Source organism: Canis lupus, chromosome 7 (genome assembly GCF_011100685.1).
Source record: "Canis lupus familiaris isolate Mischka breed German Shepherd chromosome 7, alternate assembly UU_Cfam_GSD_1.0, whole genome shotgun sequence".
NCBI lineage: Eukaryota > Metazoa > Chordata > Mammalia > Carnivora > Canidae > Canis > Canis lupus.
In genome coordinates, this window is record NC_049228.1 from 24,466,892 (window position 1) to 24,493,849 (window position 26,958).

The window sequence follows — 26,958 nt, forward strand, 5'->3', positions numbered from 1 at the left end:
TATGTAGACTTAGAAAGGCTGAAAGGCTATTTCCATACAGAAAGCAGACAAGCCCAAGGTGTGCATGGCTAATCTTGAGTTCACTTCCAGTTCAGCTGGAGTAGAGGAGTAGAGATTCATGATGAAGTTAGAATCATCCATGTGAATATAGTATGGACAATTTCCAGGAAAAGACTAAGGCATGTGAATTCTATTCCAATCTTTAGGAGTTAGTAAAATTCTATTAAATACAGAAGAAAAGGGATGGAAACAGTGTCTAAAACTGTACTAAACACTGGTAATTTTAACTGAGGGAAATTTTTTTCCATGCACAATTTTTTTAAAAAGATTTTATTTATTTATTCATGAGAGACACACAGAGGCAGAGACACAGGCAGAGGGATAAGCAGGCTCCCTACAGACAGCCTGATCAAAACTCGATCCCAGGACTCCAGGATCATGATCTGAGCCAAAGGCAGACACTCAACCACTGAGCCACGCAGGTGCCGCCTTTCCATTCATGATTATTTAAATTGAAAAAAAAAAATAATTTAAGAAAATGGGACTTTTGTACTCAAAGGAGTTTTTGGCATACATAATCAATGTGAAAAGACCTGCATTTACTATATAAACGATTTAACAAATATTAATCTAAAGAAGCAAGGATTAGTGTGGTTTCTTTCTCTCCAATATAAAACATGAAAACAAGGATAGATCATTAGGGAAAAATCAAAACTACTTCAAGTATTGCTTAAGATGAAGTGCAATCTACTTATATACAACAACTAGAAAAAGGATGAGGTTAATCCTTTGGCCTTTTGCTACTCTGTGCATCAATCCTGGAATTAGGGACGACTGCTGAACATGCAGAAATGCACTTGCCACTCTGGCAGATAAAAAGAAAGCTTCATACTGTCTTTAAGAAATAATCTAATGGGAGAATGCAGGACATACCTATATGAAAGCTCTTAATAAAATGAAACACAGTATGTTAGTGACAAAGTGAATGATACACTTTGTAATTGCAGCAGATGTTCATTCATGTTCAGGCAGAAGGAGTCAGGAACCATCCTTTAAAGGGGGTAGGGTTTGAGCCATAAGTACATGGGGGCTAGGAAGACTGTATAAAGAAAGAAAAGGAGGCATGATATATAGAATTAAGTTGCTTTCAGAATATAGTGCTAGGGTTTAGCTCAGAGACTTTAATGGGAGAATGAAAAAAGTTAAGATAGTGTAATCATCAAGAACATGATGTACAGATATGCAGATCACTGTCTCTGTAAATGACACCCCTATGAAGCTGTGCTGTACGATACATAAGCTGCCTTATCCACACATCAATAGTGACAATAAAAAAAGAAATATCAAAGGCCACTGAAGATTTTATATAGGGTGGCTGAAAAAATAAAATTGGAACTTGAGCTAGAACAAAATTTAGGAATTATTTTCTTTGGAAAGTGAATTCACACAATGCAAAAATGCAAAAGGCCCAAAGACCATCCACTGCTAAAACCTGAGAAGGAAGAGGAACCTATCAAAAGGATGGGCAGAAAAGCAAGGAACCTCAAGAATCCATAACTGTGGAAGAACAGAGGGGTACATATTACAGAATACTAACTAGAGAATTTTGACTAGATGGGGGTAAATTGTGAAAACATCTTTTCTTCTATTAATCTTACGCTGTTTTTCTCAGCAGCTTCTATGTCTTAAGATACAAGATATACCGCTTTGTTCAAATGTTAGAACTTAGTACCCCTATGACCATGATTCTAGTTCCTCTAGTTAATGAGTTTCAAGTTGCAAAATAAAATGTATTGTGAAAAGAGTACTCTTTAACAGATAAAGTGCTAATCAGATGATCTCGGTCTTCTTGAAGTGAGCTTTGACAGTTTGTGGTTTTCAGATTTGTCCATTTCATCCAAGTCATCAAATTTATTGCCATAAAGCTGTTCAGAATGTTCTCTTATTATCCTTTGTAATGTTTGTAGAATCTGTTGTTAGTAATATGCATCTTCTCTCTTGCTTTCCTGGTCTGCTTAGAAGTCTTATTGTGTACATATATGTTTATCATCTTGTATTGTTTATTTGTTTGACCTACTCTTTTCTCTTTTTTCCTTTTTTTCTCCTTTCAGGTTGAATTTTTTTTTTTTTTTTTTAGTTTTTTTTTTCAGGTTGAATTTTTTTATGGTTCTATTTTACTTCCTTTGTTGGCTTATCAGCTATAACTCTGTTTTGCTATTTTAGTGGTTGCATTAGTGTTGCTTTAACTTATCACAGTTTGCCTTCAAGTGGTATTACACATTTCACATTTAGCTTAAGTGCCTTACAATGAATGGCATACTACCGTATCTTCCCTCTTGCCTTATATTTTATTGCTGTCACACATTTCTAGTTTATATATGCTATACACTCCATAACACATTGTTATTATTTTTGTTTAAATAATGAATTATATATTTTAGAGATATTTAAACAAAAAGAAAAAAGTCTTATCCATTTACCCATATAGTTACCATTTGCAGTGTTCTATATTTGTGTAGAACACATTCCTGTTTCTATCAAGTATCATTTTCCTTCAGCCATAGGCTTTCCTTTAACATTTTCAGTAATTCTTATCTGCTAGAAATGAATTCCTTCAAGTTTTACATGTCTGTAAAACTATTTTGTCTTACTTTTGTAAAGACATTTGTGTTTTTCAATTTTTTTTTTCTGTTCTACTGCCTTTAAAAAAAAAAGATTTTATTTATTTATTTGAGAAAGAGCTGGGGGGGGGCGGTGGAGAGCGCGCACAGAGGCAAGGGACAGAGGAAAAGGGAGAAGCAGACTCCCTGCTGAGCAGGAGTCTGACCTGGGGCTCCATCTCAGGACCCTGGAATCATGACCTGATCCAAAGGAAAACATTTAATTAACTGAGCCACCCTGGTGCCCTGCTGTCCTAATACCTTATTGCTTGTATTGTTTTTAAGGAGAAATCTGCTATAATACTCTGTTCTGCTATAGATACTGTGTCTTTTTTGCTTTGACCACTTTTAAGATTTTCTTTTCATAACAGGTTTTGAACAGTTTGATTATAATATGCCTCAGTGTAGTTTTCTTCATATGTCTTTTGCTTGGAATTTATTGAACTTTTGGGATCTATGCATTTATAGTTTTCATCAAATTTGGGAAAACATCAGCTACTATTTCTCCAAATGGTTTTTCTGCCCTTTTGCCCTTGCCTCTTCTTCAAGGACCCCAATTACATATGCAGGAGGCCTTCTGAAATATCATAAAACTAGTTAGTCCTTTCTTTTTTAAAATTCTTTTTTCTCAGGACACCTGGGTGGCTCAGTGGTTGGACGCCTGCCTTCAGCCCAGGGCGTCATCCTGGAGTCCTGGGATCTAGTCCCACATAGGGCTCCCTGCATGGAGCCTACTTCTTTCTCTGTCTGTGTGTCTATGCCCCCTTCTCTCTGTGTCTCTCATGAATATATAAATAAAATCTTAAAATTTTTTTTTCTCTTTGCATTTAAATTTGAATGGTTTCAGTTGGTGTGTCTGCAAGTTTGCTAATCTTCTGCAATGTCTTATCTGCCATTAATCCCATTCACTATATTTCAGTTTTTTGATCAATGGTATTTCTTTTCTTATTTTTATTATTTTTCATCATAGTAAGTGTACTCTTTAAACCCCATTCCTTATTTCATTCATTCCCCCACTCACCTCTCCTCTGGTAACCATCAGGCTGTTCTCTATATAGTTAACAGTCTGTTTCTTGGTTTGTCTATCTGTCTCTCTCTCTTTCTCTTTCTTTCCCCTTGCTCCTTTGTTTCTTAAATTCCACATATGAGTAAAATCACACGGTATTTGTCTTTCTATGAGTGACTTATTTCACTTAGTATTATACTCTCTAATACCATCTGTGTTGTTGCCAATGGCAAGATTTCATTCTTTTTATGGCTGAATAATATTCCATTTTATGAATATATATATATATTCATATATATATATATATTCCACATCTTTATCCATTCATCAATTGATGGAACACTTGGCTTGCTTCCGTATCTGAGTTATTGTAAATAATGCTGCAATAAATGTTAGGGTGCATGTATCTCTTTGAATTAGTGTTTTGGTATTCTTTGGATAAATACCCAGTAGTATGATTGATGGGTCATAAAGTAGTTCTATTTTCAACATTTTCAAGGACCTCCATATTGTTTTCCACAGTGGCTGCAGTAGTTTGCTTTCCCACTGATAGTGTAAGAGAGTTCCTTTTTCTTCACATCCTTGCTGATAGTTGTTTTTGTTGTTAATTTAGCCATTCTGATAGGTATAAGGTAAATCTCATTATAGTTTTCACTTGCATTTCCCTTTTTAAATTAATTATTTATTTAATTTTAATTTTTTTTTTTTTTTACTTGCATTTCCCTTACGATAAGTGATGATGAGGATCTTCTCATGTGTCTCTTGGCCACCTGTATTTTTTTTTTTTTAAAGATATCCTTTATTTTAGAGAGAGAGAGAGAACATGTGCACTCCACAGTGGGTGAGGGGCAGAGGGAGAAAATCTCAAGTAGACTGTTGCTGAGCATGGAGCCCAAGGGTCTCATAACCCTGAGATCTCACAACCCTGAGATCACGACTTGAGCTGAAATCAAGAATCAGACACTCAATCGAAGAGTCACCCAGGCATCCCCATCTATATGTCTTCTTTGGAGAAACGTCTGTTCATGTCTTCTGCCCTTTTTAAATTAGATTGTTTTCTGGGTATTGACTTTTATAAGTTCTTTAGTTATTTTGGATACTAACCCTTTATTGGATATGTCACCAGCAAATATCTTCTCCCATTCAGCAGGTTGCTTTTTAGTTTTGTTGATTGTTTCCTTTGCTGTGCAGAAACTTTTTATTTTGATGTAATCCCAATAGTTTAGGATTAAAAACATTTTTTTAAAGATTCTATTTATTTATTTGAGAGAGACAGTGAAAATAAAAGAGAGCATGAGCAGGGGGAGGAGCAGAGGGAGAAGCAGACTCCTTGCTGAGCAAAAAGACTGACACAAGGCTCAATCCCAAGATCATGACCCAAGCTGAAGGCATATGCTTACCTGACTGAGCCATCTAGGTACTCCCTAATAGTTTACTTTTGCTTTTATTTCTCTTGCCTCAGGAGACATATCTAGAAAAATGTTGCTACAGACCATGTCAGAGACATTATTATCTGTGTTCTCTTTGAGGATTTTTGTGGTTTCAGGTGTCACATTTAGATCTTTGATCCATTTTATGGAAGAAAGTGGTTGAGTTTCATTCTTTTGCATATATGTATTTCCCCAATACCATTTGTTGAAGAAACTATTTTTCCATTGGATATTCTTTCTTACTTTGTCAAAGATTAATTCACCATGTAATTGTGGGCTTATTTTGGGGTTTCCTATTCTGTTCCATTGACCTATGTGTCTATTTTTGTTCCAGTACCATACTGTTTGAATCACTACAGCTTTGTAATATAACTTGAAATCTAGAATTATGATACCACTAGTTTTGTTTTTCTTTTTCAAGATTGCTTTGGATATTTGAGATCTTTTGTGTTTCCATATAAATTTTAGGATTGTTTGTTCTAGTTCTGTGAAAAATGCTATTGGTATTTTATAGTAATTGCATTAAATCTGTAGAATGCTTTTGGTAATATAGATATTTTAACAATATTTGTTCTTCTAACCCATTTCTTTGTGTCATCTTGAATTTCTTTCATAAGTGTTCTATAATTTTTAGAGTGCAAGTCTTTTACTTCTTTATGTTTATTTCTATATATTTTATTGTTTTTGGTGCAATTGTAAATGGGACTGATTCCTTAATTTCACTTTCTGCTGCTTCATTACTAGTGTATAGGAATGCAACAGATTTCTGTACATTGATTTTGTATCCTGTGACTTTACTGTATTCATTTCTCAGTTCTAGTAGTTTTTTTGGTGGAGTCTTTAGGGTTTTTTATATAGAGTACCATGTTATCTGCAAATAGTGAGAGTTCTACTTCTTCCTTACCAATTTAAATGCTTTTTATTTCTTTATGATGTCTAATGTCTTTATGCTATGGTGAGAACTCCAGCACTATGTTGACAAAAGTAGTAAGAGTGGACATCTTTGTCTTTTTCCTGACCTTAGGGGAAAAGCTTTCAGATTCATCATTGAGTATGATGCTGGCTGTGGGTTTTTCATATAAGGCCTTTATTATGTTAAGGTATGTTTCCTCTATACCTATTTTGCATAGGATTTTTATCATGAATGGATGTTGTACTTTGTCAAATGCTTTTTATGCATGTATTGAAATGATTATATGGTTTTTATCCTTTCTCTTATTGATGTGACATATCATGTTGATTGTCTTGTGAATACTGAACCACTCTTGCATCCTGGAATACATTCCACGTGATCATGGTATGTGTTTTTTTTTTAATGTATTCTAGATTCAGTTTGATAATATTTTTTTCATTTATACTCATGAGAGATATTGGCCTGTAGTTCTCTCCTTTTTGTGGTATCTTTTTTTAAAGGTTATTTATTTTTTTAATAATCTCTATAACCAACAAGGAGTATAAACTCACAACCCTAGATGAAGAGTCACACATGCTCTTCTGACTGAGCCAGCCAGGCACTCCTGTGGTGTCTTTATTTGGTTTTATTAACAGGATGATACTGACCTCCCAGAATTAATTTGGGAGTTTTTCTTCTTCCTGTATTTTCCGGAATAGTTGAAGAAGAATAGGTAATAATTCTTTAAATGTTTGGTAGAATTTACCTGTGAAGCCATCTGGTCCTGGATTTTGTCTTTTTGTGAGTTTTTTTTATTACTAATTCAATTTCATTGCTGGTGTTTGGTTTGTTCAAATTTTTTATTTCTTCCTCCTCTAGTTTTGGTAGGTTATATGTTTCTAGGAATTTATCCATTTCTTCTAAGTTGCCCAATTTGTTGGTAAACAGGTTTTCATAGCATTCTGTTATAAATGTTTTTATTTCTGCAGTGTTATTGTTATTTCTCCTCTTTCATTAGTGACTTTATTTATCTGTGTCCTCTCTGCTTTTGAGTCTGGCTATAAACTTCAGTTAGGCTATAAACTTCTCTTTTATAACCACTTTTGTTGCATCCCAAAGGTTTGCATCAAGTTTTCTTTTCTTTTTTTTTTTAAGATTTTATTTATTTATTCATGAGAGACACAGAGAGAGAGAGAGGCAGAGACACAGGCAGAGGGAGAAGCAGGATCCATGGGGGGAGCCCAACGCGGGACTCGATCCCAGGTCTCCAGGATCAGGCCCTGGGCTGAAGGCGGCACTAAACCGCTGAGCCACCTGGGCTGCCCCTGGACCACCGTGTTTTCATTTTCATTTGTTTCCATGTACTTTTGATTTCTTCTTTGATTTCTTATTTGACTCATTCATTCTGTAGTAGCATGTTATTTAACCTCCATGTATATGTGCTCTTTCTAGATTTTTTTCTTGCATGTGATTCCTAGTGTCAGAGTTGTTGTGGTCAGAAAAGCTGCATGGTATAACTTCCTATTTTTTTTTAATTTGTTAAGATTTGTTTTCTGGCCTAATATGTGATTTCTTTGGAGGATGTTCTATCTGAACCTGAAAAGAATGTGTATTGTGCTCTTTTAGGATGGACTGTTATGAGTATGTCTGTTAAATCCATTGGTCCAGTGTGTCATTCAAAGCCACTGTTTCTTGTTGATTTTCTCTTTGAATGATCTGTCCAATGATATAAGTGGGGTAATTAAAGTCCTCTATTATTTCCTTTATGTTTATTATTAATTGCTTTATTTTTGGGAGCTCCCATGTTGGGTGCATAAATATTTATAATTGTTATAACTTCTTACTGGATTGTCACCTGTATTATTATACAGTGTCCTTCTTTATCTCTTGTTACAGTCTTTGTTTTAAAATCTAGTTTGGGGATCCCTGGGTGGCGCAGCGGTTTGGTGCCTGCCTTTGGCTCAGGGCGCGATCCTGGAGACCCGGGATCGAATCCCACATCGGGCTCCTGGTGCATGGAGCCTGCTTCTCCCTCTGCCTGTGTCTCTGCCTCTCTCTCTCTCTGTGTGTGTGACAATCATTAATAAATAAAAAATTAAAAAAAATAAAATAAAATCTAGTTTGTCTGATATAAGTATTGCTGCCTCAGCTTTCTTTTGACATCCATTTGCATGATAAATGTTTCTCTATCCCCTCACTTTCAATCTGCATGTGTCTTTTGGTCTAAAATGAGTCTCTTGTAGGGAGCATACAGATGGGTCTTGTTTTTTGTTTGTTTGTTTGTTTTTTTAATGTGTTCTGTCACCCTATGTCTTTTGATTAGAGCATTTAGTTCATTTACATTAAATTAAATTACTTTAATTACATTAAAGTAACTACTGATAGATATGTATTTATTGACATTTTGTTACTTTTTTTGTGGTTGTTTCTGTAGATTTTTCTCTCTCTTCTCTTGCTCACTTTCATGGTTTGTTGGCTTTCTTTAGTGATATACTTGGATTCCTTTCTCTTTATTCTTTGCATATCTATTATTGGTTTTTGATTTGTGGTTACCATTAGGTATGTAAGTAACATCTTCTGCATATAGCAGTCTATATGAAGTTGATGGTCACTTAAGTTTTTTTTTTTTTTTCCTTTTTTTTCATTTTTTTTCACTTAAGTTTAAACCCATTTTTTACTCCTCTTCCCCACCACATTGTAGGTATATGGTGTCATATTTTATGAATCTTTTTACTTTATGAATCTCTTGACTGGTTTTATTAAAATATTTTATTTATTTGAGAGAAAGATAGCAAGAGAGAGCACAAGCAGTGCGGAGGGGAAAGAGAGAGGGAGAAGCAGGCTCTGTGCTGAGCAGCCCACATGGAGCTGGATCCCAGGACCCTGGCATCATGACCCAAGCCAAAGGTAGATGCTTAACTGACTAAGCCACCCAGGCACCCCTCCTTGACTAATTTTTATAGATGTATTAAATTTCTACTTTTTTGTGTGTTTTTTACTTTTCATAGTTTCCTTATGGTTTTTCCTTTCTTTTTATGTTTTAAACTTTTTAAAAATATTTTATTTATTTAATCCTGAGAGAGAGAGAGAGACAGGCAGAGGGAGAAGCAGGCTCCATGCAGGGAGCACGACGTGGGACTCAATGCCGGGTCTCCAGGATTACGCCCTGGCCTGAAGACGGCGCTAAACTGCTGAGCCACCCGGGCCACCCTAAACTTTTTTTTTTTTTAAGATTTTATTTATTTATTCATGAGAGAGACAGAGACATAGGCAGAGGGAGAAGCAGGCTCCATGCAGGAAGCCCGACATGGGACTCGATCCCAGGACTCCGGAATCACGCCCTGAGCCAAAGGCAGATGCTCAACTGCTGAGCCATCCAGGTGTCCCTGGTTTTTCCTTTCTATTCAAAGGGTCTCTAATATTACTTGTAGGGCTGGTTTAGTGGTCATGAACTTGTTAATTTTTGTTGGTCTGGGAAATACTTTATCTCTCTTTCTATTATGAATGATTTCCTTGATGATACAGCTTTTTCCCATTCAGCACTTTGAATATATCATGCCATTCTCTTCTGGCCTACATAGTTTCTGCTGAAAATCCACTGAGAACCTTATGGGGTTTCCCTTGTATATAACTGTCTTTTCTTGCACTGTTTAAAAATTTTTTTATCACTAATTTTTGCCATTTTAATGACTATATGTCTTGAAGTGGATCTCCATGGGTTGAATTTTTTGGGGGAATCTCTGTACTTCCTGGATCTGGATATCTGTTTCCTTCCCCAGATTAGGGAAGTTTTTAGTTATTATATCCTCAAATAAATTTTCTGTCTCCTTTTCTCCCTCTTCTTCTTCTGAGATTCCTATAATTCCAGTGTTATTATACTTGATGAGTTCTGTGAGACTAATCTCTATTTGTATAATTTTCTTTTCTGAACCTTGCTTAGGCTGGTTACTTTTCACTACTTTGTCTTCCTGGTTGTTAATTTGTTCCCCTGATCCATTTAACTTGCTATTTACTCCATCAAGTGTATTTTAAATTTCATTTATTGTGTTCTGGATCTCTGATTGGTTTATTTTTATCTCTGTGTTAAGGATCTCACTGATGTCTTCTACTCTTTCTCAGGTCCAGTATCTTTATGATCATTGCTTATTTATTTATTTTTATTTTTTAATGTCTACACGCAATGTGGGGCTCAAACTCAAAACCCCAAGATCAAGAGTCACATGCTCTTCTACTGAGCCAGCCAAGTACCCCTAGGATCATTATTTTAAATTTTTTATCAGACATATTACTTATGTCTTTTTTGCCTAGGTCTCTTGCTGTGGTTTGGTCCTGTTCTTTCATTTGGGATATATTTCTCTGTCTTCCTATTTTGCCTAACTCTCTGTGTCTGTTTCCATGTATTAGCAAAGTCAGCTACTTCCCCTGCTCTTAAGGACAATAAATAGCTTTATGATGAAGAGGTCCTGTAGTGCCTGGTAGTGTAGTGTTCCCAGGGCCTGGCACTTCAGGGAGTATCTCCTTTGTGTGTTGCATGTTCTGGGCTGTTGGATCTTGGTCTATTTTTCTTTCAGTCCAGTTGTCTGCAGAGCCTCTCTTTGACTATTATGGGCAGTATTTGGTCCCCAGGAGGAGTAGGGTACTTTTTAAAAAGGCACACGGTAGTTTGCTTGTGAAATGAGACCTGTTTCCTCCACTGTTGGAAATGAGGTCAGGAGATATGGTGTTGGCAGGATTTGTAGCAGTCTGCAGGAGGGGGCCTGCAGTGCCAAGAATATGACTTGGAAGGGCAGATTGCTGAAGTGTGGAGGTGTGTGGTGGGGGGTATAGATGGAGAGGCTTGGTGCAAGCAAGTTAGGTAATGAGTGCTACTGGCTCCCACAGGTAGCCATTGTTTATGCTGGGGAGCAGCAGAGGGAAATGGCACCTACCAGCTCCTTTGTTCCTGGAGGGGTCTCCCAATGATCCCTATCTCTCTACGCCATGCTCTGAGATGAACAAATCACTCTCCCTCCAGTCTACTGCTGGTGCTATGCTGTACGTGCATGGGCTTTTTGTCTTGCTGTCTTTTGAAGGGCAGAGACTCCCTTCCTGATGCCTTCAGGGCTCTCCCAGAGCTGAACCTGCTGGTTTTTAAAATTCCAGGTTTTAAGTCTCACTGGTTATAAGAACTCATGAAATTTGGCCCCTTTTGCTTTCAAAGACAAATGTTATGGCGATTCATCCTCCTTATTCATAGGTTCGCTGTTGTGAAATTCTGTTTTTTACATGACTAGCTCCCTCCTTACCTCATTGAATGGCCACAGTCCATTTCGCTCCCAAACTGTGTCTTCACCCTGCTTACTTTCTTTGATATGGCCTCTTCTCTACCTTTAGTTGTGGGGTTTGTTCTACTAGTCTTCAGATCATCATCCACATTATTTATGCTGATATGAGTGTTATCTAGTTATATTGGTGGGATGATGCAAGCTTAGGGTCCTCCTATTCTGCTGTCTTCCCAGCCAACCTCCATGTAACATATTTCTTAGTTCTATCAAACATTGTAATTTTATCTCTTTAACTTCAGTTTGGGTCTTTTTTACATCTTCCATATCTTAACTTTTTGAACATATGGAATAAAGTTATAATTACTATATTAATGTCATTGCTAATTATAGCATCTGAGACTGTTTGGATTGGTTGGTTTTTCTCTCCAGTATGGATCAAAATCTTCTTTGACCACATATATGAAGATGATTCCAAGAGATTATAAGGCAATGTTTCACAACCAGGAGTGATATTGCCTCCCAGGGGACATCTGGTAAGTCTGGAGACATTTTTGTTGGTCTTAACTAGTTAAGTGCTATTGACATCCAGTATATAGAGGCCAGAAATACTGCTAAACATCCTATACTGCACAGGGTAACCATCCACAACAAACCATTAGCTGGCCCCAATACATCAATAGTACTGAGTCTGAGGGTCACCTGGGTGGTTCACTCAGTTGAGCAACTGCCTTCAGCTCAGGTCATGGTCCAGGGGTCCTGGGATCAAGCCCTGAGTCGGGCTCCCTGCTTCACGGGATGTCTGCTTATCCCTCTCCTCTGCCCCTCACCCCCGCTTGTGCTCTCTCCCTCTCTTTCTCATTCTCTCTTTCTCTCAAATAAATAAATAAAATGTTTTAAAAAATAATACTGAGTTTGAGAAACCCTCAAGTAGAATAACAGAATGAAAGGAACTTGGTTCTCTGGATGATCTCATGGTGCTGAGCTGCATACTGAACTTGACCACAGGCCTATCCTCAGTCTGTCACAAAAAAGAAAAAAAAAAGTCTTTCTTGTTTAAGGCACTGTATTTGGCATTGGTATGGCAATTTAGCCTATAATACAGAAACTGGTACTTAGAAGTAAGATGCTAGCAAAATTCAAAATTAAAACTTAAAATAAATTTCTTAGCTTTGTGGTTGAGTGAAAGATACGGCAAGAAAACAGATACTACAGACTGGAAAATTGGTGAACCTTTTAATGTCACAATAAAGGTGAAAGTGTAATAACTAAAAGGTAGAGTGAATGTGTCTATGATACCTGTCACTGTAGAGGAAGTGGCTGTTAAGTGGTCTATAATTTAAACTGATCAAGTACCTTGATTTTGAGGCCTCAGAGTTAGAAAATCTTTTTTTTAAAAGATTATTTATTTATTTATTAATGAGACACACAGAGAGAGGCAGAGACACAGGCAGAGAGAGAGAAGCAGGCTCCATGCAGGGAGCCCAACGTGGGACTCGATCCCAGGTCTCCAGGATCACACCCCAGGCAGAAGGGGGCGCCAAACCACTGAGCCACCCAGGTGTCCCGGAGTTAGAAAATCTAAATTGTCCTCCAAATGGTAGGATAAATAGGCTCTTTATTTTTTCTTAAGAATCTCTCATTAAATCTCATTTAATCAATCTCATTAAATCTTCTCAGCCAAAATATAGATCGAGCCAAAAGTTAAAGACCAATTTAAGGGTGCTGCTTTCCTACCCAAGCTTGTGGTTTTAGCTGGCCTCAGGGTAACATCTATTAAAATGGAAGAAGAAGAGAATGGGCCACTAAAAGCAAACAGACAACAAGAAGACTTAAGAACTATGTCTAGAAAAAAATTTTTGGATCTGTTTATTCACAACAAACTAACTAGAAGCAAAAGACCAAAAGTTCACAAAAATATTAATTAATTAATTCCCTAAACAGAGCAAAAGGCTGACTTAAAAAAAAAAAAAAAAGCTTCTATTTGTTTGATCACTAAAACAACTCCAAGGCTTCCAAATCTCCACAAATAGGAAGCACACTTTGAAAACTGTAGAGTTTCCAAGAAGGGCATACTTACTCTCTTATACTAACTTCAGATGTCATCACAGAGGACAATGGATAATGAAATACTCCTAGAGATAAGAAAAAAAAAAAAAGAAAGAAAGAAAAAAAAAGAACAAGGGGGCTGCCAAATGGGCTAAACAAGAACATTCCTCTACCACTAGAGCAGTAAATTCCGACAGACTGGTGATTATGGTATGTTTCCTATTCTTCCCTTTCCAAATGAGAACTTCTGTTGAAGTTACACTTTTCCCTACAACTTCTGTGCACTGTATGAGAGATGAGCAGATATTTTGTCACTGGACTTCAAGGAAACATTCCATATCTGAGAGAAAGGACTATGCCTCATCCAGAATCCCTTGACTTTAAGCAGATGAAATAACTGAATGGGCTTTTTGAATGTCTCCCTTGGGAGGAAGATAGTGTTTATATGTAAGAATAAAGGTAATCATAGATATGGTGAATGGCCAGAGGAGCAAACTGTGACAGACTTCTAATTGTTCTCTAAAAAAATTTCCCCCTTCTTCCATAGACATAAGAATTTAACAGGTCACATGGCTGCTGAACTAGACTGTATTTCCTAGTTCCCCTGCCCTAAGTGTGGCCATGAATAAAACATATGTCAATGGAATGTTAGCAAAAGTAACATATTCAACTTCCTTACTATTGCTTAAAAGAAAATTGCTTGTCTTCTACTTTTGCTTAAAATTTCCCTCTTTCTCTGAATTGGAACTTGGATGAGACATTGATTTAATTTTAACTACCTATATGAGGCCAACATCTTAGGAACTGGTGGAGTAAAAACATAGGGAACTTAAGTCCTTGAGTGATCTCATGGAGCTGACCTGTCTGCCTTTTTGGACCAGTACTCCTCTTTCTGGAATGGTATGTGTGAAAGAAATAAACCATCTCATTTAAACCACTGTATGTTTTATGGTTCCTCTTTCATGTACTCTTTCTCTTTTTAAACAGCAGCTTAGCTTATACTCTAATTAATTAAGGTTACATTTGTCACAAATAAAAGATTCTGTTCTATATTCACTTGGCTTTGCCAAAATCAAATTTCCTTAGTCAAAGGAAAACAACAAAGGAAGGGGAAAAAGACCAAGCCTATGAGGGTTTTGGTTATTGTATTTCCAGTAAAAGCATATTTCAACCTTTTCTCAACCTGCATAAACCAACTATCAAATAAATTTTTATATGCTTCAGTGAATTTCCTCTAACTGGTTATATTATTGTGATAATATCAATTGATTCCTACAGTGAGTCATCAACTCTGTCAGCACTTTAATGAACAAAATTAGTCTATTTCATGCTGAAAAGCAATACTAGCAACTCTTGCAGATAAAAAAAGGTCATAAAAACTTATTGGGCAGGGACATCCTCTGACAAAAGTCTCCTGATACTATCTCCCTAAGATCAGCTCATACACAGTGATTGGTCAGAGTGAAAAGAGTTTGAATAGGGCGTTAAACAGGATTCGGGATGACTTCATACATCTTAAAAGCTATGAAAGAAGAAATGGATAGCAGAACTCAGAAACCAAATATTATTCTAGTCAGTCAAGAGAAGAGAATATTTTAATTTCATGATCATTCTTGATAGTGAGTTTGTTTTCATTAGCCTAAATTCAGTTATTTCTTAATATAACAATGGCTCCTAATTGCTCTGGCTCTGCTTTTGCCCTGTTCAACCAGTGACATTTAAAAACTGGGACAACTATCTTTGAGCATACAGTTGATGAAGTATGGAACACACTATTTCCAAATATGGGACCTCAGCATATTGAATATTTTAAGCTGAAAAAGCTCGAGAAAACAACAGAAGCAGGAAGGTTTCTCTGATCTTCCCCAGCAATTCTCCCCTGAAGGTCATAATATCCTTATGTGAGAAGTGCCCTCCACAAACCTGGAGGAAAGGAACATCCTTACCTCCAAGACAGAAGGATAAGAGAAGAATCCAAACAAGAAGGCAGAGTGAAATTTCTCCATCTATTACATTTAGCTCCTACTCCCTTTGTCCTATATATTTCTCTACAACTGTTCACTCTTCTCAAACCACGCATAAAAATACTCAAGTTTAACCAGTTCTTAGGGTCTTTATTTCCTTATAAAGGCTTCCATGTCATGTGAAACTTGTTAAATGAATTTGTATGCTTCTCTTCTGTTAATTTTGTTTTTGCCAGTTTAATTTTCAGATCTAGCCAGAGACATTAAGAAGGTTGAGGAAATTTTCTTCTTCTCCTATACAATCTTCAAACAGCTTAGATAAAAAACTTCCTTTTCATTCATTTACGATGTTAACATGTATTTTTAAAATGGAATTTGAGGGTGTCTGACTACATAAAATGTAAATGCCGGAATTCTGAGTAAGAGCTCTGGGACTGAGTGTCAAGTAGGAATAATAATCTCTTATTGACAGGGTAACTGGAGGGCTTAAAACATACACACCTGCCAAAGTTTAGTAGTTAAGAACACTTGGTAAGACAGGCCCAGTTCTAGGTCTGATGCATCATTCACCTAACTGAATGACTTTAGCCAAGTTATTTACCTTCTGAAAGCCTTTGTTTCCTCATCTGTAAAATGGAGACATTAACTGACACCAACCAGTTCATAAATTAGGGAACTGTCTTTAAACTCAAATGCTTGAGGATACAAATCACTGAGTCTTGGGACACCTGGGTGGCTTAGTGTTTGAGCATCTGCCTTTGGCGCAGGGCATGATCCCGGGGTCCTGGGATCGAGTACCACATCGGGCTCCCTGCATGGAGCCTGCTTCTCCCTCTGCCTATCTCTCTGCCTCTCTGTGTGTCTCATGAAATAACAGATAAAATCTTTAAAAGAAAATCACTGAGTCTTGGGTAATACCTTGAGCAGAATAGGTACAAAATATTATGTTTACTGACTGCAATGTTTAAAGATTCAAGACACCTTTCTCCTCTTGATGAGAAAATTTTCTTTTCAGATGTTTGGAAAAAGTCACTAGTGACTCGATTCTATTAACTTGCAAAGCATGCAAGCCATGCACTGTCCTTTTTGAAAGGCACTGGGGAAAAAAAGGCTAATCCAAGTTAGGAGTATTTGATTTAAGAATTTTTGAGGAAATTGAAGACTTTGTGCTACAGGGGCACCTGGGTGGCTCAGTGGGTTAATCATTCTACTCTTGATTTCAGCTCAGGTCATAATCTCAGGGTCAATAGATCAAGCCCTGAATTGTGTTCCACACTGGGTGTAGAGCCTGCTTAGGATTCTTTCTCCTTCTCCCCTCCCGGACTCCACTAGCACATGCTCACTTAAAAAAAAAAAAAAAGTGTTATAAGTGTTATAATCACCAAACTTTGCCTGTGTTATATAAAGATTTTTGGTTGTCACAGCATCTTTGTTTTGTTCAGTTTATACCTTGCTCCTACCAAGTATCCTAGTTTCTTTATGATCTTTAAAGTTAAAGGTCATACATTATGCTAAGTGACATGAGCCAGTTACAAAAGGGCAAATACTATATGATTTTACTTATATGAGGTTCCTAAAACAGTTGAATTCATAGAAAGAAAGTAGAATGGCGGTTGCTAAGGGCTGGGGGCGAGGGCAAATGGGGCATAATTGTTTAATGGGCTCAGAGTTACAGTGTGAAAAAACTCTGGAGATGGATGTTAGTGAAGATTGCACAACAATGTGGAGGCACTTAATGTCACTGAACTATGCTTAGAAACAGCTAAAATGGTAATTTTTATGTTATGCATATTTTACTGTAATTTAAAAGAAAAAATTTTAAAGGTCATGAAGATTAGTTTAAAAGTGTTTATTAGCACAGCACCAGGCACACTTTAAGTGCTCAAGAAGCGACAGGTGTATTGCTATTATTTATTAATTATTTTTGAAATGCATTTGAGTTTATCACAAATGGTAAATGTTATATAGTTAAATAGTTATTGGTTTTAGTTGCCAGGTTTTTTTTTTATATGAATCCAACATATTACTTGGATATCCGGAAAGAGCTGGTGAGAATAATGGTAGTACAGAGGGTATATACACTATACACACATCCTCACACACACACAAATACACACATGCACACTAATATTTCACTAATTTAGAACCAAAAAGTTGTCAAGGATTGTGCTAAAGGGGTTTTTAAGTGGGGCTGAAGACAATTTGCTGGCATTCATTTAGAACTATAATAGATTGATTATTCTTTTCCTCCAAATTTAATTATATTGATCTGCAAACTTTTTGGTAAAAGAAACAAAGATAAACTTCAGTCAAACATTTAAATAATAATTGTGCTAATTATTAGATGATTCTTATCTATTCATAAAGGACCAAGATGGTCGTAGATAGCATATACAGTGTATGTACATAATACATACATATACACATATAAATGCATACATACATGTGGCATAGATTGGTAGTCAACAAGACACTAATTTAGAGCCTTAGAAATCATATTTTCCTGTCCCTCTATTTCATAAATGAAGAAATTAAGGATTAGAGAGTTAGATGATTTGATGCAAATCCCATAGTAAGTTGGTGGCAAAAATGTAATTAAAACCCCTTAAGAATCTCTTTCCATACACTGCCCTCAAATGGAAGATAGCAAAGGACTTGATCATTCCTCCTCCTGCCTCTTCTACATGCTATTCACTCTACCTGTAATGCCCTCCTCTAAGTTTAGTTGCCACCTTTGGAAAATCTTTCCTGGTTTTCCTAGAATGGATTTGACATCCAGCCTTTGGGTGCCTGGAGCCCCCTTTAAAGACCCCAGAGCAGTCACACCAAATTGTAACTGTCTACTTGTTTGCTTCCTCCATTAGACTCACAACTGGAGGATCCAGACCGTCAACTCTGCAAGCTGCCACACCTGACCTATGACTCACCAATAATAGGCCTTCAGGGACTGCTGAATGTCTGTGGGATAAAAGAACTAACCAACCATCACGGGCTTCTCTAAAAGGAGTCAAGAAAGTTGGGATCAAGGACCAAGATGGGAAATTAGCCTTGAAATGAAGGCAGCACAAACCTTCATTAAAGATAGGAGCACAGGGATCCCTGGGTGGCGCAGCGGTTTGGCGCCTGCCTTTGGCCCAGGGCGCGATCCTGGAGACCCGGGATCGAATCCCACATCGGGCTCCTGGTGCATGGAGCCTGCTTCTCCCTCTGCCTTTGTTTCTGGCTCTCTCTGTCTCTCAGTCTTTCATGAATGAATAAATAAATAAAATATTTAAAATAAAAAAAAAATAAAAAATAAAGATAGGAGCACAGCAGAGGAGGATGCAAATGAAGATAATTTTTTTTGTTTTTAAAGATTTTATTTATTTATTCATGAGAGACACACAGAGAGAGGTAGAAACATAGGCAGAGGGAGAGGCAGGCTCCCTACAGGGTGCTTGATGTAGGATTCAATCCCAGAACCCCAGGATCATGACCTGAGCCAAAGGCAGATGCTCAACCACTGAGCCACCCAGGTGTCCCGAAGAGAAATTTTAAGTAAAAGAGAAAAAAGCTTGAATGAGTTTAAGCTAAAATTACTTAGTTTTCTCAAAGAACTAGAACAAGTGGGACACTAGATTCTATTGTCCTTATCTCTGTCAAGTGACCTTGTATTTTTTTAGGGTATGTTAAGTGTAAATGAATTACTGACCATGTGGGCATGGCATGATAGTCAACTATCCTTCTTCCCTAGCATTTTTCCCCCCTAGCATTTTGGATTATCTCATGAGAAATAATGAGAAATCACTTTAACAAATTTAAAGTTTTATGTAATACATGCATGTTACTGTGATGATATACTTCTTTTTTCTGATATAGATCCCTAGTCCATAAAATGCATTATTTCTGGAACTTTAAAATTTGAGTATCTTGCGCCCCTGATTATGTAGGTTGTAGCATTTATTAGATAGTGCCCTAACACTAGAGTATCATCTAGCTGAGGATAAACTAGAGAAAAGCTAAAAAGGAAACCAAACATTTAAACAAATTATGTTGGAAGGGGAAACCAATATAAAGGAATGAATGTTAATGGGAACCAGGAATACTTGGAAGTGCCAGACTCTTTGCTTCTATTTCCACAGGAGTAATGTTTTACTGCCGCCAACAGGACAATAGGCATTCCTTCATGAAGATTAGAAAACTAATTGAATGTGCAAAAATCACTGCAATCTCAAAGCTTTATAGCTGCTTCATTTTTCCCAGGGCTTTAGACTTCTGATTTTGTAAGGTGAATGGCACTCCTAATTTCATCCCTTCCTTATGTCACCATTTTCAAGCACAGAAACAAGAACCTTTAATCTAAGTTGGTGATTCAAAGCCTAGGGAGAACTGAAATCCATTTTCCATTTTCAAGGTGTTCTGCTCTTCACTTCTTGTTCTTTAGCCCTGTATGGCTTCAAATATGGTCCTTCAGGGAGAGAGCCGCTGGACCATAAACTGACCCTTCTTCCCAGAAGAAAGGGAAGGGGAAATCATTCTTTGAAAAGTCAAAAGAATACTCCAGGTAGGGCAGTAAGGCAAGAAAAAGAAATAAAAGGCATCCGGATTGGGAAAGAAGTAAAACCAACTCTACTTCAGAGATGACAATATCTTATATATAGAAACACCTAAGAAACACACACACACGAGCTAAAAATGACATCAGCAAGGTTTGAGGAGAAAAAACCACTACAGAAAAACCATCATAATTTTAGATAACAGAAATGAAGAATCTAAAATGAAATTAAGAAAACAATTCCATTTACAGTAGCATCAAACAGAATACTTAGAAATATATTTAGCTAAAGAAGTGCAAAACTTTCGTGCACTGAAAACTATAAAATATTGTTTCAAGAAATTAAAGAAAATCCGAATAAATGGGAAGACATCCTGTGTTCATGGATTGGAAGATTTAATATTGTTAAGATGACATTAACTCTTAAATTAATCTAAAGATTCCATGCAATTCCTATCAAACTCCCACAGTCTTTTTTCTTTCTTTTTTTTTTTTCAGAAATTAACAAATTGATTCTAAAATTCATATGGAAATGCAAGGGACCGCAACAACCACACAACCTCGAGAAAGGAGAACAAAGTTGAAGGACTCACTTCCTGATCTCAAAGCCTATTATCAAATTATAGTAATCAAGGCAGTGTGGTACTGGCATAAGGATAGACAGAAATCAATAAAATAGTCTAGAAATAAAACCAGGTACTGACGGTCAACTGATTTTTGACAAGGACACCAAGATAATTCAATGGGAAAAGAATAGTCTTCTCAACAAATGTTACAGGACAACTAGATGTCCACATGCTAACCAATGAGGTTGTACTTCTACTCTATTAGTATGTTAGAGGTACCATGACAAAGAACCACAGACTGAGTGGCTTAAATAGCAGAAATTTATTTTTTCTCACCATTCTGGAGGCTAAAAGTCCAATGTGTTAGCACAGTTGGTTTCTTTTGAGGCCTCTCTCCTTGACTTGTAGATGGCTGTCTTCTTCCTGTGTGTTCTCATGGTCATTCCTCTGTGCATGTCTATGTCTAATCTCCTCTTCCTATGAGGACACCAGTCCTCCTGGATTCGGGTCCATTCTAAAGACCTCATTCTAACCTTATTACCTCTTTAAGGGCTCTATCTCCAAATACAGTCAGTCTGAGGCAAGATTAAGAGGTTAAGATTTCAATACATGAATTTTGGGTGGGGAGGGAGGATGACTATCCAATCCATAACACTCTGTCTCACTCCATATACAAAGTTAAATTCAAAATAGACCAAAGAGCTGAATGTAAGAGCTAAAGCGATAAAAAACCTTAGATGAAGAAATCTCTGAAAGTTGGGAAGACAGTGGAATAGGAGGACCCTGAGCTCACTCCATCACGCATTTTCAACTAGGTATCACTCATCCCAGTCAATAAACTGGAGAGTGATCCCATCCTCCCAACCAAAGATAGGCTGAACAAACTCCACAACTAAATATAAAGAAGAATCTGCATCTGAAAAGTTAGGAAGGTCAGAAAGGCAGGACTAGGCTGTTTGCAAGATGAGGGAGCTGTGCCTGCAGAGAGAGCAAAGAAACAAATGGGCCTTCACACCAGGGAGCTCACCTCAGGAAGACTAATCCCCATAATGTTTGACTTTAGAAACCTGAGGGTCTGAATTCTTTGAGTTTTTAAAACCTGTGGGACTTGGAGTCTGGGGCTATAAAAGTCAGCTGATTCAGCACTGGACAAGCTGGGAGGGGAGTGACAACTGGGTTGCCACCCTTAAAGAGCAGCTTGCACAGAAAGGCAACATAAAAGTGGCAGTTTACACAATGCCGGGTGCAAATGGGGAAAGATCTGTTCATACTGACTTCAGAGCATGTTGGAAGGTTCTCTGAAAATGAGGGAGCTGGCAGATGCCATTCTCCACCCCCCACCCCACTATAAATATAGAGCCACCTGTAGGAAGCAGAGCTGCACATATACTTGCTACCAAACCCCCTAGCAGAGTGCCATGCCCACAAGTTCTCCTGAGGACTCACCCACTCTAAGCCTGGTAACCTGAGCTCTAGGCTCAGGGAAAATTTTGTTAAAGCCATATATGTGCCCTGCCCTGTTGCTGGGCACACATCCACTGTGGTGTCCAGCCTTGTGTCCCTAGCCACTGTTGTGTGATATACCTAGCTGAGTATTCCCAGCTATTGCCCTGCACCACACTCAGCAATGCAACCCCAAACCCCTTCATGCACTGAACCAGCTGTGCCATCATTGTGCACCAAGCCCAGCTTTGTGTCTCTGGCCACCCCTGCATGCAGCCCCTAGTGGTGACAACACTTTCAGGGATCCAGCATAAAACTAGTGGCCCAGGGTAAATTTTGCTAATACTGGCCTGCTCCCAAGTTTTCCAGAGGGCAACCCCCTCAGAACTGGCCCTCCTGGGTCCCAGTAATACTATGGAGAGTAAGCACAGCTCACAACAGGAAGTTGTGTGTACTGAAAGGAAAGTGACTCAGTTGAAACAGCAGGGTGTAAGCAACACTACAGGATTCTCTTCTGAAGTGCCAGGTTGTGGTGATAGAGGACACGGCACTGCAGAGCACTCTAGGACCTCAACTTCATAAAGTCACTGCTTTCAGCAGAAGACACAGCTGACTTTCTTACATAGAGAAACAGACACAGAGGCACACAAAAGGAAGAGACAGAAATTTACCATAAATGAAAGAACAGGACAAGGCCACAGTCAGAGAGACTAGAGAAATAGACATAAGTAACATGCCTGAGAAAGGACAATGGTCATATGACAATGGTCTTTATGGTCATATGGTCATAAAGATACTCAGTGGAGTTGAGAAAAGAGTGGAAGACATGAATGAGACCCTTAGCAGAGATAAGGAATAACATAGCAGAGATGAAAGGCATAATAAATGAAATGGGAAACACACCTGATGGAATGATCACTGGGCTGGAAGAAGCAGAGGAATGAATTAATGACCCAGAAGACAGACTAATGGAAAGTAATCAAGCTAAACAAAAGAGAGAGAAGAGAATTATATAAAAGGAGAATAGACTTCAGGAACTCAGTGACAACATCAAACATAGTAACATTCATATTATAGGAGTCCCAGAAGAAGAATAGAGAGAAAAGGGGGGCAGAAAATTTATTTGAAGAAGTAATTGCTAAAAAAATTCCCTAATCTGGGTAGGAAACAGACATCCAGATCCAGGAGGCACAGAGAACCCCCAACAAAATCTACAAAAGCAGACCCGTATCAAACATATTGTATATTAAATTTGAAAAATATAGTGATAAAGAAAAGCTTTTAAAAGCAGCAAGACAAAAGAAGTCATTAACTTACAAGGGAAAACCCATAAGGCTAGCTGCGGTTTTTTCAACAGGAATTTTGCAAGCCAGAAGGGAGTGGCATGATAATGCAAAGAGCTGAATGGGAAAAATCTGCAGCCAGAGGACACTATCCAGCAAGGCTGTCATTCAGAATAGAAGGAGAAATAGAATTTCTAGGCAAACAAAAACTGAAGGAATTCATGACCACTAAAGCAACTCTATAAGAAATATTAAAAGGGACTCTTTGAGGGGAAACAAGAGACCAAAAGTGACAGTACAATGGCAGGAAACATTAAAGCAGTAAAAATGAACTTTCCTGTAAAAAAGTCAGTCAACATACTCACACACACACAAAAAAAGGATGTCAAAAGAAAGCCAGATGGACGCCTGGGTGGCTTAGAGGTTTAGTGCCTGCCTATGGCTCAGAGCGTGATCCTGGAGACCCGGGATCAAGTCCCACATCAGGCTCCCTGTGTGGAGCCTGCTTTTCCCTTTGCCTGTGTCTCTGCCTCTCTCTCTCTTTCTGTGTAATTAATAAATGAATGAATGAATGAATGAATGAATGAATGCCAGAGTAGCAACACATATCAGACAAACTAGATTTTAAGACAAAGACTGTAACAAGAACCTTTATAATAATAAAGGTGACAATCCAAAATAAGACTTAGCAATTGTAAATATTTATGTTCCAAACATGGGAGCATCCAAATACATAAAACAATTAATAATAAATATAAAGGAATAGATAATAATACAATAATAGTAGGGGACTTTAATACCTTATTTATATCAATGGACAAATCGTCTAAACAAAATAAACAAGGAAACAATGACTTGGAATGATACACTGGACTATATGGATTTAACAGACATATTCAGTACATTTCATCCTTAAAGAGCAGACTACACATTCTTTTCAAGTGCACATGGAACATTCTCCAGAAGAGATCACATATTAGGCCACAAAACAGGCCTCAACAAATACAAAAAACCGAAGTCATACGATGAACTTTTTCCGACCACAATGCTGTGAAATTAGGAGTCAACCAGAAAAAACAAAAACAAAAACTAGATTAAAGACCACAAACACATGGATGTTAAACAACATGCTATTAAACAATGAATGGGTTAGCCAGGAAATCAAAGAAGAAATAAAAATTACATGGAAACAAATGAAAACGAAAACACAATGGTCTGAAATCTTTGGGATGCAGCAAAAGTGGTTCTAAAAGCGAAGTATACAGTACATGTGTACCTCAAGAAGCAAGAAAAATCTCAAATAAATACTCTAACCTTATACCTAAGGCGCTAGAGAAAGAACAAAGTCTAAAGTCAGTGGAAGGTAGGAAATAATCACATAGCAGAAATAAATGATATAGAAACTGGAAAAAAAAGAAAGAAAACAACAATAGAACAGATCAAATGAAATCAGGAGCTGGTTCATTGAAAAAATTAATAAAATTAATAAACCTCTAGCCAGATTTCTCAAACAGAAAAGAGAAAGGACCCAAATAAATAAAATTACAAATGAGAGAGGAGAAATAACAACCAATTCCACAGAAATACAAATAATTAAAAGAGAATCTTATGAAAACCTATATGCCAACAAATTGAGAAACCCAGAAGAAATGGATAAATTCTAGAAACATATAACCTACAAACAATGAAACAGGAAGAAAGAGAAAATTTGAACATGCTGATAATCAGCAAAGAAATCGAGTCAGTAACCAAAAAACTTCCAACAAGCAAAAGTCTAGGACCAGATGATTTACAGGCAAATTTTACCAAATATTTAATGAAGAATTAATACCTATTCTTCTCAAAGTATTCCAAGAAATAGAAAGGAAAGAAAACTTTCAAATTCATTCTATGAGGCCAGCATTACTCTGATACCAAAACCAGAAAAACACACTGGAAAAGAGAACTACAGGCCAATATCCTTGATGAACAGGTGCCAAAATTTTCAACAAAATACTAGCAAACCAAAATCAACAATACATTTTAAAAAAAACCATTCACCATGAACAGGTGGGATTTATTCCTGGGTTGCAAAGGTGGCTCAAAATTCACAAATCAATCAACATGATACATCACACCAAGAAGAGAAAAGATAAGAGTTACATGATCGTTTCAATACATATAGAAAAACATTTGACAAAGCACAATAGCCATTAATGATAAAAACCCTCACCAATGTAGGTTTAGAGGAAATTTCAATAATAAAGGCCATCTATGAAAAAACACACCACTAACATCCTTAATGGGGAAAAACCAAGAGCTTTTCCTTTATGGTCAAGAATGTCTACTCTCACCACTTTTTTTCAATGTGGTATTGGAAATCACAGCCATAGCAATCAGACAACAAAAATTAAAAGGCATCCAAACCAGTAAGAAGTAAAACTTTCATTATTTGCAGATGACACGATGCTATATATAAAGAAACCCAAAAGACCACCAAAATACTGCTAGAACTAATAAACAAATTCAGTTAAGTTACAGGATACAAAATCAATGTGAAGAAATCTGTTGCATTTCTATACACCAATAATGAACTCACAGAGAAGTTAAGGAATTAATCCCATTTACAATTGCACCAAAAACCATAAGATACCTAGAAATAAACCTAACCAAAGAGGGGAAAGACCTATATTCTGAAAACTATAATACACCTATGAAAGAAATTCAAGATGACACAAAGAAATGGAAAGATGTTCTATACTCATGGGTTGGAAGAACAAATACTGTTAAAATGTCTATACTACCCAAAAACAATCTACATATTTAACACAATCCCTATCAAAATATGAATAGCATTTTTCACAGAGCTAGAACAAACAATTCTAAAAAGTGTATGGAACCACAAAAGACCCCAAATAGCCAATGCAATTTTGAAAAGCAAAGCAAAGCTGGAGGCATCACAATTCTCAACTTCAGGTTATATTACAAAGCTGTAGTAATTAAAACACTATGGTACTGGCACAAAAATAAGACACTCAGATCAATGGAACAGAATAGAAAACTCAGAAATAAACCCACAATTATATGGTCAATTAATCTTTGACAAAGTAGGAAAGGCTATCCAAAGGAAAAAAATGTCTCTTTAACAAATGGTGTTGGGAATACTGAGCTACTTTCTTTATACCATACACAAAAATAAATTCAAAATGGATTAAACACCTAAATGTGAGACATGAAACCATAAAAATCCTAGAAGAGAACAAATCATCATTTGATGCTTCTTTTGGAGCCAAGGAAAAGAATAACTTCTAAAAGAGCATGGGATTTAGATTATTTCTCCACTTTAAAAAAAATTTTATTCATTTATTCATGAAAGACACAGGGAGAGGGGCAGAGACATAGGCAGAGGAAGAAGCAGGCTCCCTCTGGGGAGCCTGATGTGGAACTCGATCCCAGGACCCAGGAATCACGACCTGAGCCAAAGGCAGAGATACTCAACCACTGAGCCACCCAGGCACCCCAGTATTTCTCCACTTAGAGAAAGAATATAAGCCTTTGATAGATATTTTTTACAATAGTCACCAGGGTGGCTTAACACTAATAAAATAAATAAATCATTTCAGCTGGGAATCCTGCAATGCATTTATACCACAGCAACATTGAGTAACAACACTTGACTCTCTTTAAATTATTTAAAGCAACATGGATGGAGTATAACGCTTAGTGAAATGAGAGAACGACAAATACCATATGATTTCCCTCATGTGCAATTTAGGAAACAAAACAAATGAATAGAGGAAAAACATGAGAGAAACAAATCAAGAAACAGACTTCCAGTTAACCCCAACTACCCGATTTAACACTGCATAACCTACCCAAAGATCCCTTTCC

The 26,958-nt window shown here is 37.1% G+C and overlaps 1 protein-coding gene and 1 pseudogene across 7 annotated transcripts in view; one reads left to right on the plus strand and one right to left on the minus strand.

Moving 5' to 3' along the window:
* The window catches only part of LOC102157119, a 33,401-nt pseudogene extending 15,138 nt beyond the window's left edge, over positions 1-18,263 (plus strand).
* RABGAP1L (RAB GTPase activating protein 1 like) overlaps positions 1-26,958 on the minus strand; it is a 744,356-nt gene that overhangs the window by 180,053 nt on the left and 537,345 nt on the right. The gene's annotated exons all lie outside the window — the stretch shown is intronic.